Genomic DNA, 13,636 nt, shown 5'->3' with positions numbered 1-13,636 from the left:
ACATACTCACAGACTAAGAGATATGTGGATTCATTATGAGTATATAAAGATTTCCTAAAATGTACTGGGAGATATTTTTGAAGATGGAGAAATCAATAGACTCGTGCTACATTCAGAAAAATAGGAGTGCAGGGGGGGTGGGGGGGAAAGAAAAATAGGAGTGCGATAAAACAGCTGTTATATAAAAAATTGCCTAATTTGGAGGAAATTAGCACAGAATAGGTAAGAAAACTGGAAAAGGTAATGAGACAACAAGAAACCCTTAAATAAAAACTTATGGTTGTTAGTATAGAGAAAGATGCTAGAAAATTTGTAAATATCAAACATTTAGAAACAACCAGCTCCATTTGTGAAAATTTGCTATTTCTCCTATCAACTCCTACTGAGTTCTGTGATAAGCAGTAGCGGGAATTCTTTGACCCTGAGTAATCAGCATAATGTTCTCGTTTTTCTTCTATTTTACTTACAAATAATACCAGCTACTAGAATGTGGAAATTCCACTAATTATTCTTCCAAAGATATATCGAGATCCTTTCTTATCTCATTATCCTTTTTAAAAGAGTCCAGAACAATGGACCACAGAGACAGTATGGGGGGTGAAGATGCTTGGCTAGAAGTGGACCCGTGGTCCTCCCCGCACATACCCATCCCGAGTCTAGACATCACTCCTGAGCACAGAACCAGGAGTCACCTCCTGAGAACTACCCGGTGTGGCCCCGCTCCCAGCTCCAAGTAGTCCAAAGAGGGAAGAAAGGAATCCAAGGCCCTCAGAAATTATTCATTTAGCCCTTGGTGCAGTTTGGTAGGAAAGAGGAAGGTTTAGCCGAACGTTACTGAGTTTGCTATCTGGAAAGGAATTCTAAGAACATACTTATTCTCTAACGTGGTGTGTTTTGATTTCCTTGTCCACAGTTTTCAATAAGTCATGCCTGTAAAATTTTATCCTAGAAGGCGATAATAGTAAAAAGCAGTTGTAGTTTAAGGTACCTTTCCTAACTAACAGGGGCGCAGTATTAGGTAGTTTCCATCAGCATGTTTACCAGTTTTTATTTACTTGTTGTTTTTAATGAGTTTGCATACCAGTCCTTTGTTTTAGTTCATATTCCCACAAACATTAGCTTGTAATCTTTTTTCTTATTTTAATCAGTTTGCATGCTCTTATGTATTCTTTTAATTTTTTAATTTAAATTTATACAAATTTTAGTTGTGTTTTTTTTTTTAATCTCCTTTGACTTAATTGTCTGTATTCTTCAGTGCAGGCCCTTGTGTTTTCATCTTTCTTGCAAAGATCTCTTGTTGATTTTATTTTATTCTTAATATCCAATCTTCTCTTCAAACCCCCGTAGATGCATGTACATCAAATCTACTCTCCGTATATTTAATTTGTTTATATGTGTGGCATTCTAGAAAATAATATGCATTTGTGCTATGTGAAAATGTGTTCTAAATGATGTATGTGTTTTCATGTTATAAACCTAATTCTGTTCCTTTCTACTTTCATTTAATGTTAGTATTTGGGCATCTATGGTGTTATATTTAAAATGAGCTCATTTCTTTTTAAATGCTGCCCATTTTACCATTTTGTACAAATACCAAATTTCACTTAGGCTCCCAGAGTAGGCATCTAAGCTGTCCCTAATTCCTTCATCCCAAATATATTGTCATCAACTACACAAAGTGTAGCCTTACAAACCTGGTAGGACTTCTCTCTGAGGTATAATATATCAGTAGCGAAAGATTGTCTGGTGTTATAGTACACACATATACAAGTGCTTAAGAGTGCTTAACTTTTATCTACCACTGAGAACTGGATTTTCTCCTGAATGGAGCACCAATTAAAAACCCTGTACAATGCAGAGATCACATTCCATCGTAATCTCATCAGCACTCAGCTTTATATAATTGTTTCCATTTGCAAATTGACAAAAAAAAATGTTACCTCAGTGTTACATTTATTCACATTCTTTAACAGGTATTATGCTCTGCATTCACCTATTTAGAATCATCAGAATCTGCATTCTGAGATTTCTCTGTACATAAACTTGGATATTTTCTATTGTTTCTTGATTGTTTCTCATATAGAGAATTACTAAATTGTTTTAGGTTGCAATGCCTTGTCAGTTTTACAGTTTGCATGTATCTCTTATAAATCTCTCATTGTGCATTTCTAATGAAAAACCTTAATAAAAGGAAGCTTAAAATCTGACCCATATTTTCCATATTTATGATGATTTTATTGCAAACACTATGAACACTGCGTCACCATGTTTAATAACATATAAGATCCCACCACATGTGCTGAATTGTAACATACCGAACTATTCCTTGGCTTTTCTTTCTTTGGATTATTAAGTTGATTTTATTTTTGTTCTAATATAAGATTGCAGTAAGACTCTTACAACTGTCAAGGAACAAGATTTTATTGGTAAACTAAGAATAAAATTTATTGAAATAAGTGCTAAGCCTGGATTTTTTTAATTACTAGGAATATTTAAAGCAAATTATATAATATTATTTTTGATTTTGGATCCACACCATGTGGTGTTCAGGAACTACTCTTTGCTCTGTGCTCAGTGGTCATTCCTCATGGTGCACATGGAACCAGATGCAGTATCAGATATCTAACATATCTAACCGGAACTGGCCACATGCAAAGCAACTGCTTTAATCTCTGGCCCCACATGACCATTTTAAATAACATTTTCTTTAAAAGTCTGCATACTTTTCTCATTAGCAAGAAAATGGTTAACCATGGCTTTGAAAATTTTATTTTAAAAAAATCATTTGCTAACTATTAACTAGTACAACATAATTTGTATATTTTATGTAAATACTATTTTAAACTCTTCATTTATCAAATTATGCTATATATTTAATACACTCTGAATAATATGCAATACTACAATATTTTAACTCTATTTCTTGATGAAAAATAATAATACTAAAAGGTAGGCTCCGTCCTCCTTCCTATTTCTATTTTACAAATAAGAAATTTGTTTGTTCCTATAACTGCCCCTTACTTTCTCCAAAAACTATGATTACAGTATTTAGCCCTATCTTATATTAGAAAGAGGGCTGCTTTTATCTCTTGATAATCAGGCAAATAGCAAAATTTCTTCTTATATTTCATCTGTCAACAGCACCGAACTTCATAAATATTGCAATTTCAGTATTATTTATTAATCTCCATCAAGTTTTTCACTATTAAAATCTTGGGAGGATCACAATATCACACACTGCACTCGGATTTTTCTTCCTCTCCCTTCTTATGTGCCTTTTGTGTTAATTTCTCTCTCTCTCGTTTATTTTCTCTTTTCTCGAAGAAATTGACCTGTATCTGAGAATGAACAGTGTTGCGTAAAATGACCCAGAATTCTGGCTAGCCCTGCAGTAGCACCTAGTAGGGCGCTTGCCTTGCTGGCAGCCAGGACACTCTGTAGTCCCGTGAGCCTGCCAAGAGTGATCCCTGAACACCTCAGGAGTGTGCCCCCCCCCAAAAAAAAAATAAAACAAACAAAAAGGGCTTGAGTGATAGCCCAGCAGTAGGGCACTTGTCTTGCCCAGGGTTCGATCAGGGTTCAATCCCTAGCACTACCCTCCAAGCACACACACTTTCTTCTCCTGGCCCCAACACACCAGGAGTAATTCCTGAGTGCAGAGCCAGGGGTAACCCCTGACTATCTGCAGGTGTCGCCCCCAAACAAAACAAACAAAAGAAATGGAATTAATTCATGAAGTTTAATACAGTTAGTTTTATTTCAAATTAAAGTTCTATAATCTACCCCAGTGACACACTGACAGGATTGAATGCCAAAAACAGTGAACATTTCATTTCAGTTAATTAGTTAATTTAGTTTTGTTTTGGAGGTTTTCAAGGCACACGCCTGGAGGTGGGCTGGGAAAACCAAACAAAGTGTAGGAACCAACCCCAGTCCGGCTGCATGCAGTACAGGCGCTCTCCCCACTGTACTATCCTTCCAGAACCTGACTTTAATTTTTAATTGGGAATCATTAAAAAGAAAGTCCTGCTTTTCTGATGCTACTTAGGGATTTCTTCATTTTCTCCCAAACTGGAAGCACCTGGACCTCCCTCACAATATGGGACACAGGTCCTAAGCAAAAGGTTGCTTTTGTTTCTGTTTTCCCCCTTTTTCATAATTTACAAAAGGTATCTGACAGCATGAAGAAAATTTGAATGCCCTTTTTTTCTCCCATTATGTTTTATTGGGGCTGGAGGGATAGCACAGCTAGTAGGGAGTTTGCTTTGCACATGGCCAACCCAGGTTCAATTTCTCCATCCCTTTCGAAGAGGACGGCAAGCTATGGAGAGTATCCCCCCTGCATGGCAGAGCCTGGCAAGCTCCCTGTGGTGTATTTGATATGCCAAAAACAGTAACAAGTCTCACAATGGAGACTTCACTGGTGCTCGCTCGAGCAAATCGATGAGCAACGGAATGACAGTGATAGAGTGATACACTACTTAAGAGTTGTTATTCAGAATAAATTGCCCACTTGGAAGATCTGCGGTTGGGGAACACTTTGCAAATAGACTGTGCTCAAAGTTTTCTCCTGGCTCTGCTCTCAGGAATCACTGTGGTAAGGGGACCAAATAGGGTTCCAGAGATGATCCCAGGTCACCTGAGTCCAAGGCAAGTATCCTGCAAATGTTACACCAAAGTATACTCTTACAGAAAATTAATTTTTTTCTTATAGCACTCTCTTGTCGGATCGCAATAATCTCTTGCAGGCTGAATCTGTTTCTCTCTTTTTCTGTTCTGTAGTAAGAACAGAAGGGGAGGTTTGGAGAATACAGGGTTCAAAGTGAATTTGCAAAATGTTGTTTCAGTTTCATTTCCCGCATATGCTGTTAAAATTTCCAACATCTGATCATTTTTGAATAGCTGAAATTTTTACAAATTTTGTAGAGGTAGACTCATATCGCTTATCTCCTAGACCCTCTTTTCAGCTGTAGCAAGTTTTTAGAAGCTGGCAATGAATGGCAAAGAGGCCTAACAATGTCTGCATGTTTTTGCAGTAAACTAGTCAAGGGCACTAATATAAATCACCTGAGGTGCCTAATCCAGTGTGATAGAGTTAGATGAAAAGAGTGAAATTGTTTCTTTGGGAGTCACACCTGGCTGTACTCAGGTCTGTGTTCCCAAAGAGTGGCTGAATTTTTACTGTTGTTTTCTTTGGGGGTCTTGTTGGTTGTAGTCAGGGCCATAACGCATGGCTCTGTTCTCAGGAACCACTCCTAGCATGCACAGGGGACTCTCTGGGGTGCAAGGGATGGGACCTGGGTGCAAGCAAGTGCCTTACCCTCTGTGCCATTGCTCAGGCCTCCAGAAGGCCTGACATTTATAAAACAATCTCAAATGTTCCTGTGACTTTAAGGCTGTGATAGTGACAGTGACCTTGTTCTTAGCCTAAGAAAGCTAAGGAAAGTTAATATAGGTGAAAAAGCTTTGATGTTAAGAGAAAATCAGTGTCCAAATTAGAGCTCAAGAGGCCAAAGAGATAGTACAGCGTGTAAAGTGCTTGCCTTGCTTGTAACTTCCATCCTCAGCATCTCATCCCATGTGCCCCCCCTTCCTAGAACCCCAGAAGTGACATCTGAGTGCAGATCCAGGAAGTAGCCCTGGGCACAATCTTGAATAGTCCCCAAACCAAACAAACAAACACAAAAAATAACTGGCCCTCAAGCTAACAGATTCTTACCAAAATAATGAATATCGTTGCCTTTTATTATTCTTTAAAAAGTTTTAAAAAAATTATTATGCTATAGCATCATCATTTACAAAGTGATTCCGACCATAAGGGCAGTTTTTCAAGCTTCTCCAGATAAATCGTGGCAAAGTTGCTGTTATTATGTGCTGCCATCTGCTGTCCGTCTTGTAGAATGCAAGGAGTTTTCAGCGTGGCCAAAGCCTGTTTGGGCATTTTGATGTATTGGGTGGTTTCTTTACTTTATGCTGCTGTTTGTGCTATGTTTTTTGTTTTTGTTTGGTTTTGCATTTTTACCTTCACATCTATGATTTATTTTAAGTACTTTGAAGATTCTCCGTTAGGTAAAATATTCCATCATGATCAAAAATGTCCCTGTTCCAGATTATTCTCCCATCCAGTTGTAGTAAATATACCTCAAGTGCATTGCTTTTCGTTTGTTTGGGGAACACATCCCGCTGCTTTCAGTGCTAACTGCTGACTCTATGCTCACGGATCACTCCTGACAGTGCTGTGAGGCCAAATGTGGGGCTGGACATCTGTTAGCAAACTGCAGGCAAGGCAAGCACTTTCATCTCTGCCCTATCTCTCCAGCCCCAAGGGAGTTTTTTTAAATATAAAATTAATAAGTACCTGTATTTCCTTCTCCAGTATCTTTTTCCTGTGCTAAACTACTAGTATTAATATCTATCCTTTCCTTGTTCATTAATTCCAAATTTGTATTTAGACTATCTCTACCTATTCTGCTACATTTAACTAAGGATGGTTACATTCTGAGATATGTGCCCCAGAGAACCCTTAAATCTATACCAAAGCTTGGTGTTTATTCCTCCCTGATCACTGTGGTCACTGTCATCCCATTGCTCATCGATTTGCTCGAGCGAGCACCAGTAACGTCTCCATTGTGAGACTTGTTGTTACTATTTTTGGTATATTGAATACTCCACAGGGAGTTTGCCAGGCTCTGCGTGCGGGCAGGATACTCTCTGTAGCAGAGAGTCTCTTGCCTGCAAGCCTAGCTGTCTTCCCTGGGGCCCCTCGGAGGGGATGGGCTCCAGCTTCCCTCCCCACCCCGAGCAGAGCTCCCGGCAGCTGAAGACCAGCAGAACCTAGCCACAGCCATGCTCGAGGCCCCTCTCCACACATTTGGACAGGCCTCACACATGAAGGTACCTGCAGAGGAGCCCAGGTGGTGTAATCCCATCAATGGCCAACATCCAGAGACTTAAAAGCAAACTCCCAGAAACGCAATATCTTGTAGCCTACTTCTCCCTCTGGGAGAAACTAGCAAGCTTCTGAGAATTTCCTGCCCACATGGGACAGCCTTGCAAGCTTCCCATGGTGTATTCATATGCTAAAGCCAGTAATAAGTTGGATCTCATTCCCCTGACCTTGAAAGAGCCTCCAATGTGACATCATTGGGAGGGCCGAGTCGATAGAGACTTCTAAAATCTCAGGGATAGGATGAATGGAGAGGTTACTGAGCCTGCTCGAGAAATAGATGAGTAATGGGATTTTGTGATTTTGTGATTCGTGATTTTTTGGCATATCGAATACACCATGGGTAGCTTGCCAGGTTCTGCTTTGCGGGTGGAATACTCTTAGTAGGTTGCCGGGCTCTCCGAGAGGGACGGGAGAATCAAACCCGGGTCGGCAGCCCTACCTACTGTGCTATCACTCCTACATGTAGAAAGAAGTTTAAAATGCTCCAAAAATTTAGATGATGAAATGCTAAGACCTTAATTGATTCCCACTGATGAGTGAATTTACCTGCTGCTGTCTTGGGGAGAGAGAGAAAGTGACTGTGGGATCATGTGTTGACAGGGCTTGGACTTGAGTTTTCATACATAAGTCATGTGTCCCAGCCATCTGCATTCATCAGTGCAGAGCAGACAGGGCATCCCGCCTTAGGTTAAAAGAGGAGGTCTTGCTCCAAAGAGAGAGGTAATCAGACACTTAGAAAATAGTAGGGTATTCTTGATTCTCAGAAGCAATCTCCATGCTTAACAAGGGCAATACGAGTAACGAAGAGCTGTAGGCAGCTACCCTAGAGATAAGACAGATATTTGAGCACCATTGTCCATGTTCAGGAGACATGGCCTGAATCCCATTAATGAGGCCATTGAGACTTTAGTGTCTGTGTGTAGGATGCAACCTCGTACTACCACAGAAAAACAGTACAGAATGACTCGTTTTAATTTATAGACATCAGAGTTGCTAAAGTCACTAGAATAAGCTCTAATAATAGCCACTCAAAATGTAAATTAGGAATTAGGGGAAAAGAGTCAGAAGTATGAGTTTAATAGTGCTATAAAATATATAGCAAAACATTAGAGAATCAGGGACAGAGGTGAGCAATGCAGGGTTTGGTACATACCATACTGATTAGTGAATGACAGAAAGCAACGAGCAAGAAAAAAATTCTAGATGAATTTGAAAAAAGTCACAAAAATTGTCTAAAATTTGAAAGCACATACGTTATTTTATTGAAATACCTTGAATTAACACTACTAAATATTAGACATTTTACTCCAGAGAGGTTTTATCTAAGAAGATAAAGGTGGTGTCATGTCTTCTTGTTACTTTCTTTGAGAGTAAGTCGCCCCTGGTTGTCCAGGGAACACATGGTTTTTAGAGCAGGCTTTCAGAGATTCTCGATCCAGAAATCCAGGATTCATAGCTCAATGCCAAACCCCAGCCCAGTGATACTGGCAGAGTGGGGGAGGGGCTGAGGCAACCAGTCATGTCCAGAAATGGTACCTGTAGGCTGATGTGTCGACAGGGATTGAACTTTATTTTGCACACAGAAGATAGGTGTTTCAGTCCTTTTGGCCAGTTCCTTGGTGTATATCCATCTTTATTGAGAAGCTAAGGGAGCAAAGGGACTTTCTGTTCTGAAAAATGTTCCATCCTAGGAAGATAATTTTTAAATTCTCATTCAAAACCTCTAGACAGAGTACTCTTTTATTTTATTTTATTTTATTTTTTTTTGCCTTTTGGGTCACACCCGGTAATGCACAGGGGTTACTCCTGACTCTGCACTCAGGAATTACTCCTGGTGGTGCTCAGGGGACCATATGGGATGCTGGGAATTGAACCCGGACAGCCGCATGCAAGGCAAACGCCCTCCCCTCAGTACTATCGCTCCAGTCCCAAGACAGAGTAGTCTTACCTAAGACAGTAAGCTTGGAGAAATCACCCTCTTTTTGAATTGTCCCCCAATGTACTCTACAGTAGCTGTCTACAGTATTTGGTTATGTATAAAATAATCAAGATTTCAAGTCAGGGTAAAACTTTGTCAATTGATAATTTCCACATGTTCTCCCAAGGTGCTTCTAGAAGGCTTTCTCCATTACAGTAACTCTGAAGAAGTGATTTCATGATATCTTGATCACTACCAAAAACACAAACGACAAAACATTGGATAGAGAGTGACTAAATAGATTTTAAAAGAAATGGGGAAATCTTTTGAGCACTTTATTCAGAAATGATGTTTCTAAATTAAGTTGCTCACATGGTAGAGCCTGGCAAGCTACCCGTGGCATATTCCATATGCCAGAAACAATAACAGTAAAGTCTCACAATGGAGATGTTACTGGTGCCCGCTCGAGCAAGTTGATAAGCAATGGGATGACAGTGACAGTGACAGTGAAATTAAGTCATGGTGTTGGCACAAGCACAGATTTAGCACTGCTGGTGCGCTCTTGAGACTTGTATGAAAGATTTGCATACAAAGCTCAGTTGATGAAAAGTTAGAGTTTATTATGCAGATAAAAGATCTAAATCCAATGTCCAGGCCTATCTTTTACCTGTGAACAATAACCAGGTCCTGTCCCCAATGCTGCCCAGTCCCGTGAATGATTTTCCTGTCCAGTACCTGCCTCCTCTGAATGCGTCACTGGTCCTGACCCACGGTATTCAGTCCTGCGAATGACTTCCCTGTCCCATGCAGTTACTGCCTCCCATACACGATTCCAGGTCCTACCCCTGCTCTGTTTCTCTATACCGTGTAATCTTTCCCTGTCTCCAGGCCATGGCCACATGTGCATAGGCAAAATCCCCGGGCTCTGTACCTGTAACCAGGCCTCCCAACTGTACCCCAGAAGTTGCTGTTGTCCTGTTTTCAGCTTGCCTGGTCTCCAGCCATGGCTATGTAGGAAAGTGGGGGTGAGACTCTTGTGCCCTATATTCTGCCCCTGTCTGGGGCCATGTGACTGCCTGCACTGGCTCATGTTTCCAGGAGGTGCAGCAAGGTCCAGCTCTGCTTGAGAGAGAAGTGAGTCCGGAGAGTAATGCTCGAAGAGAGAGAGAGAGAGAAAGAGAGAGAGAGAGAGGGAGGAAGAGAGAGAGAGAGACAGACAGAGAGAGTCAGAGAGAGACATAAAGGGAGAGATATAGCATAGGGGGTTTCCTTTTATCTGCTGCCTTATACTCCCTCCCCCTATCTTCTCACCATCTGCTCTGATTGGCTGCTTGTTCCATGGGCAAACATCCAGAGTGACACTGGCATTCCCTGTCTCAGCTCCAGCTGTATCAACAGGTTGAACATGATTCTCACTTGGTGAGTTGTCAGTTGCTGTCACACTTGAAGCCTTTGGTTTCCTTTTTGATCGTATGCTTCCAGCTGAGTGAAGCTGAGGATGCTCATCAGAGATCAGAATACTCTCCAGTAGCCCGGTAGCCAGGAGTTAAAGTTAAGAGTTGTTTCTGTTTGCTTAAGAAAAAATTGAATGATTGGGGCCAGAGGCATATTAAAATGAGTATGGCTCAAGCCTTGCACAGAGCTGAACTCGGTTCAATCCCCAGCACCTCATACGGTTTCATGAACCAACCTAGGATTCCAAAGCCAAGAGTAAGCCCTGAATACCCCCTGGGGATGGCCCTAAAGGGAAAAACAAAATCAGTGGTCCATTAATCTAACTGGTCTATGGCAATGTGAATCCCTGTTTCTGTCTTTGGAATGTACAATTTGGCCACTTTTAGGATGGGGATCTATTTTAAGGCTGCACCCTAGGGAGAATAGTTGGTGGTTCGTGCCCACCCAGGGACGCCAGCTGTAAAATAACACGCAACCCGGAGATTCTTCTTGCAGCGATTTATTAAGAAACCTTCTCATGCAAACATAAAAGAAGACAAACGAAGGACGGACGAAGGAAGAGGAACCAGGGGGGAACCACTAGCTAGACAGCTTCCCTCCTTATATACCTCTAGCTGCTTGTTTTCGCCCACGTGTCTGCATCTGATAGGTTAGTTACAGCTTATGGGCGTGGCAAGACATCCTGTTTCCTTATTAGGAATTGTTTTCGAAGCACACAGGTGTTGTTTACGAAGAAAGGTGCAATTTACAAGCACAGTGCAACTGTTGTTGCAAAGCACGGTCCCGTGGAGGCTCTCCACAATACAGTATTGGGTTTCAAAAAGCAGTAATAAGATTTGAAAAGTGGTTATCTTTTCAAGCACTCTACTCTTAAGATTCTGTCAGATATGTGCAGAGATCTATGCTTCTTACCACCATAGAAAAAGACAAGTTTTGTAAGTAAGTTTCTTTGTTTATGAGTACTAACACCTACCAGTCAGGAGGTGCCTCCTGATTGGACTAGAGCAATAGCACAGCGGGTAGGGCCAACACGAGTTCTATTCCCCTACCCCTCTCAGAGACCCTGGCAAGCTACCAAGAGTCTCCCATCCACATAGCAGAGCCTGGCAAGCTACCCGTGGCGTATTTGGTATGCCAGAAAACAGTAACAACAAATCTCACAGTGGAGACCTTACTGGTGCCCTCTCAAGCAAATGGATGAACAATGGGAAGACAGTGCTACAGTGTAACAATGCCACCTACCAATCAGGAGTTGACTCTCTTAGATCTCTCATAGAGATCTTGAAGTATGAACTCTCAAGGTTGAGAACCAACAATTGGTGTAGTTTTAAAGGAATAAAAGAAATTGGGAGCTGCAGATTTTGGCAAAAAGCTTTTAATTTGTATCAAGCAGAACAATTCTCAGGTATTTTATATGTTGCCATTGGTCACCATAGCTTTTTTCAAAACATTTTAATACAAAATTATTTGACATTGACAGTATCCTTTCCAAGATAGTGGCTCATCTTTTAAAATGGAGAAGGGGGGGGTGGAGAGAGAGATACCGAGTATAAAATAGTGAACAGTTATTGCCTGCTATATTAGAAAAATTAAGTTTGTCTCTAAATCAAGGTATGTAGACAGGTAAGATATCTGAAATCTCTGAACCTAACTTTTTATATTGGTTTATGGACATATGTCTTTTGTGATATAAAACTTCTTCTAGATCATCAAATTTATACTAGGCACTCGATGATTTATGTTAATTATTATTTAAAAAGAGATTATGGATCAAGAAAGTAAAATTGAGTCATCTGAAATTTTGTCAGCAGCATTTTTATTTTTGAAAACAAGTTTCTTTAAATCTTAAGAATCCCACATTTTATTCTAATTTCGTAGAAACAGTTTTTGTAGTTTATAAACATAAACAAAATACTACGTAGAGAGTCATAGTAGTTCTTATTACTAAGGTCCTTACACTTGCAGCTCTTATACTCTTTGGCTTCTTCATCATATTCACCTACCCAGATTGACTCATAGCAGTTCGTATCTGTTGAAGAACCATGAGATAACTGAATTTCATGCGGCTTCAATTCTATTTAGTTCTACTGCTGAGTCTAAGGAAAGAAAGAGTAATGTCAACCTGTTCTCTAAACAATCAACATTGGAAACAGATTCAAATCAGAACCATTTATCCAGAGCTCACTATAGACAGGAAGCAAATAAGATATTTTATTTCCCTGCCAGCAGGTAATAAATAGGGTGGGGAATATAACAGGTAGATTAAATATGAAACCCCATCATGTCTTAGGGTGTTCCATGCTCCCTGATTACTTTCTGTCAAAATTAGAGGCAGAGATGGAGATGCCCTGTCTGGGGCCAGACCCAAAGTACAGGAGGTAGGGTGCTTGCCTTACACCTAGATTAGATCTCTGGTACACGACCCCCAAGTCTCACCAGGAGTCATTCCTGAGAGCAAAGCCAGGAGTAAGCCCTGAGCATTGCCACACGTGCCCACCCCCCAAAAATCATATATCTAGACTAAGTCAGAAGTTCCTCCATTGTTCCTCTTTTCCAGTCTTTTATTCATCAAAATGCTATGCCCTACTCAAGAAGGATGTAGCTCCTCCAATTCGCTTGTCACTGGACTTACCTCAAAGGTGAAATGAGGAGTAGGATGAAGATGAGATTTTTATGTAATTTTCTTTTTAAATCACTTGATTTAAAAAGTAACATCATTTGGAAAAAAAATTGGGTTCAGTAACATAAGATTTGTTTATAGGATGTAAAATATATGTTGTTTTGTTTCCATTTATCATGTTGTTTCTAAACACAATGATGTATCGTTAAGAGAGCTTCAGGCATGTAAGAACAGCCTAATTCATATTGTAAATATTAAGTTTATTGAATCTAAGCTATTCTTTCAATCGAGTCCCCAGATAATAAGAGGCATGTGGAGATAAATGACATAAGGAGTTTGTGTGGTCATATTAAACATAGTTTATGTAGTTTTCTATTGACATGATTAAGGTCTTTTTATAAACTTTAAAAAATCCCTTTGATGAATTGAGTTCAACCACTTTGAAAGAGACTATTAAACCAAAGCACACTGTATCATTATAATATCATGTATAGAAATGAACATATACTAGTCCTTAATGTTTTATGGTCCACAAAAGAATACTCATGACTTGAATATATACATAATCTAATTACTGAATTAATACACACTCAGTGCAGGAAATATTTTTAACATCAAAAAATGTAAAGGAAATTAGAAAGTTATAATTTTATCACTTGATTTAATTTTCATTATATCCAGCTTTTCGTGTACA

General features: G+C 39.9%; 1 protein-coding gene across 1 annotated transcript in view; it reads left to right on the top strand.

Moving 5' to 3' along the window:
- Positions 1-13,636, top strand: part of ARHGAP15 (Rho GTPase activating protein 15) — a 696,849-nt gene that overhangs the window by 71,092 nt on the left and 612,121 nt on the right. The window lies entirely within an intron of this gene.

The sequence above is a fragment of the Sorex araneus genome, chromosome 1, assembly GCF_027595985.1.
Source record: "Sorex araneus isolate mSorAra2 chromosome 1, mSorAra2.pri, whole genome shotgun sequence".
Lineage (NCBI taxonomy): Eukaryota > Metazoa > Chordata > Mammalia > Eulipotyphla > Soricidae > Sorex > Sorex araneus.
The sequence above is the reverse complement of the archived record's forward strand: the minus strand, read 5'-3'. Positions and strand labels throughout refer to the sequence as shown.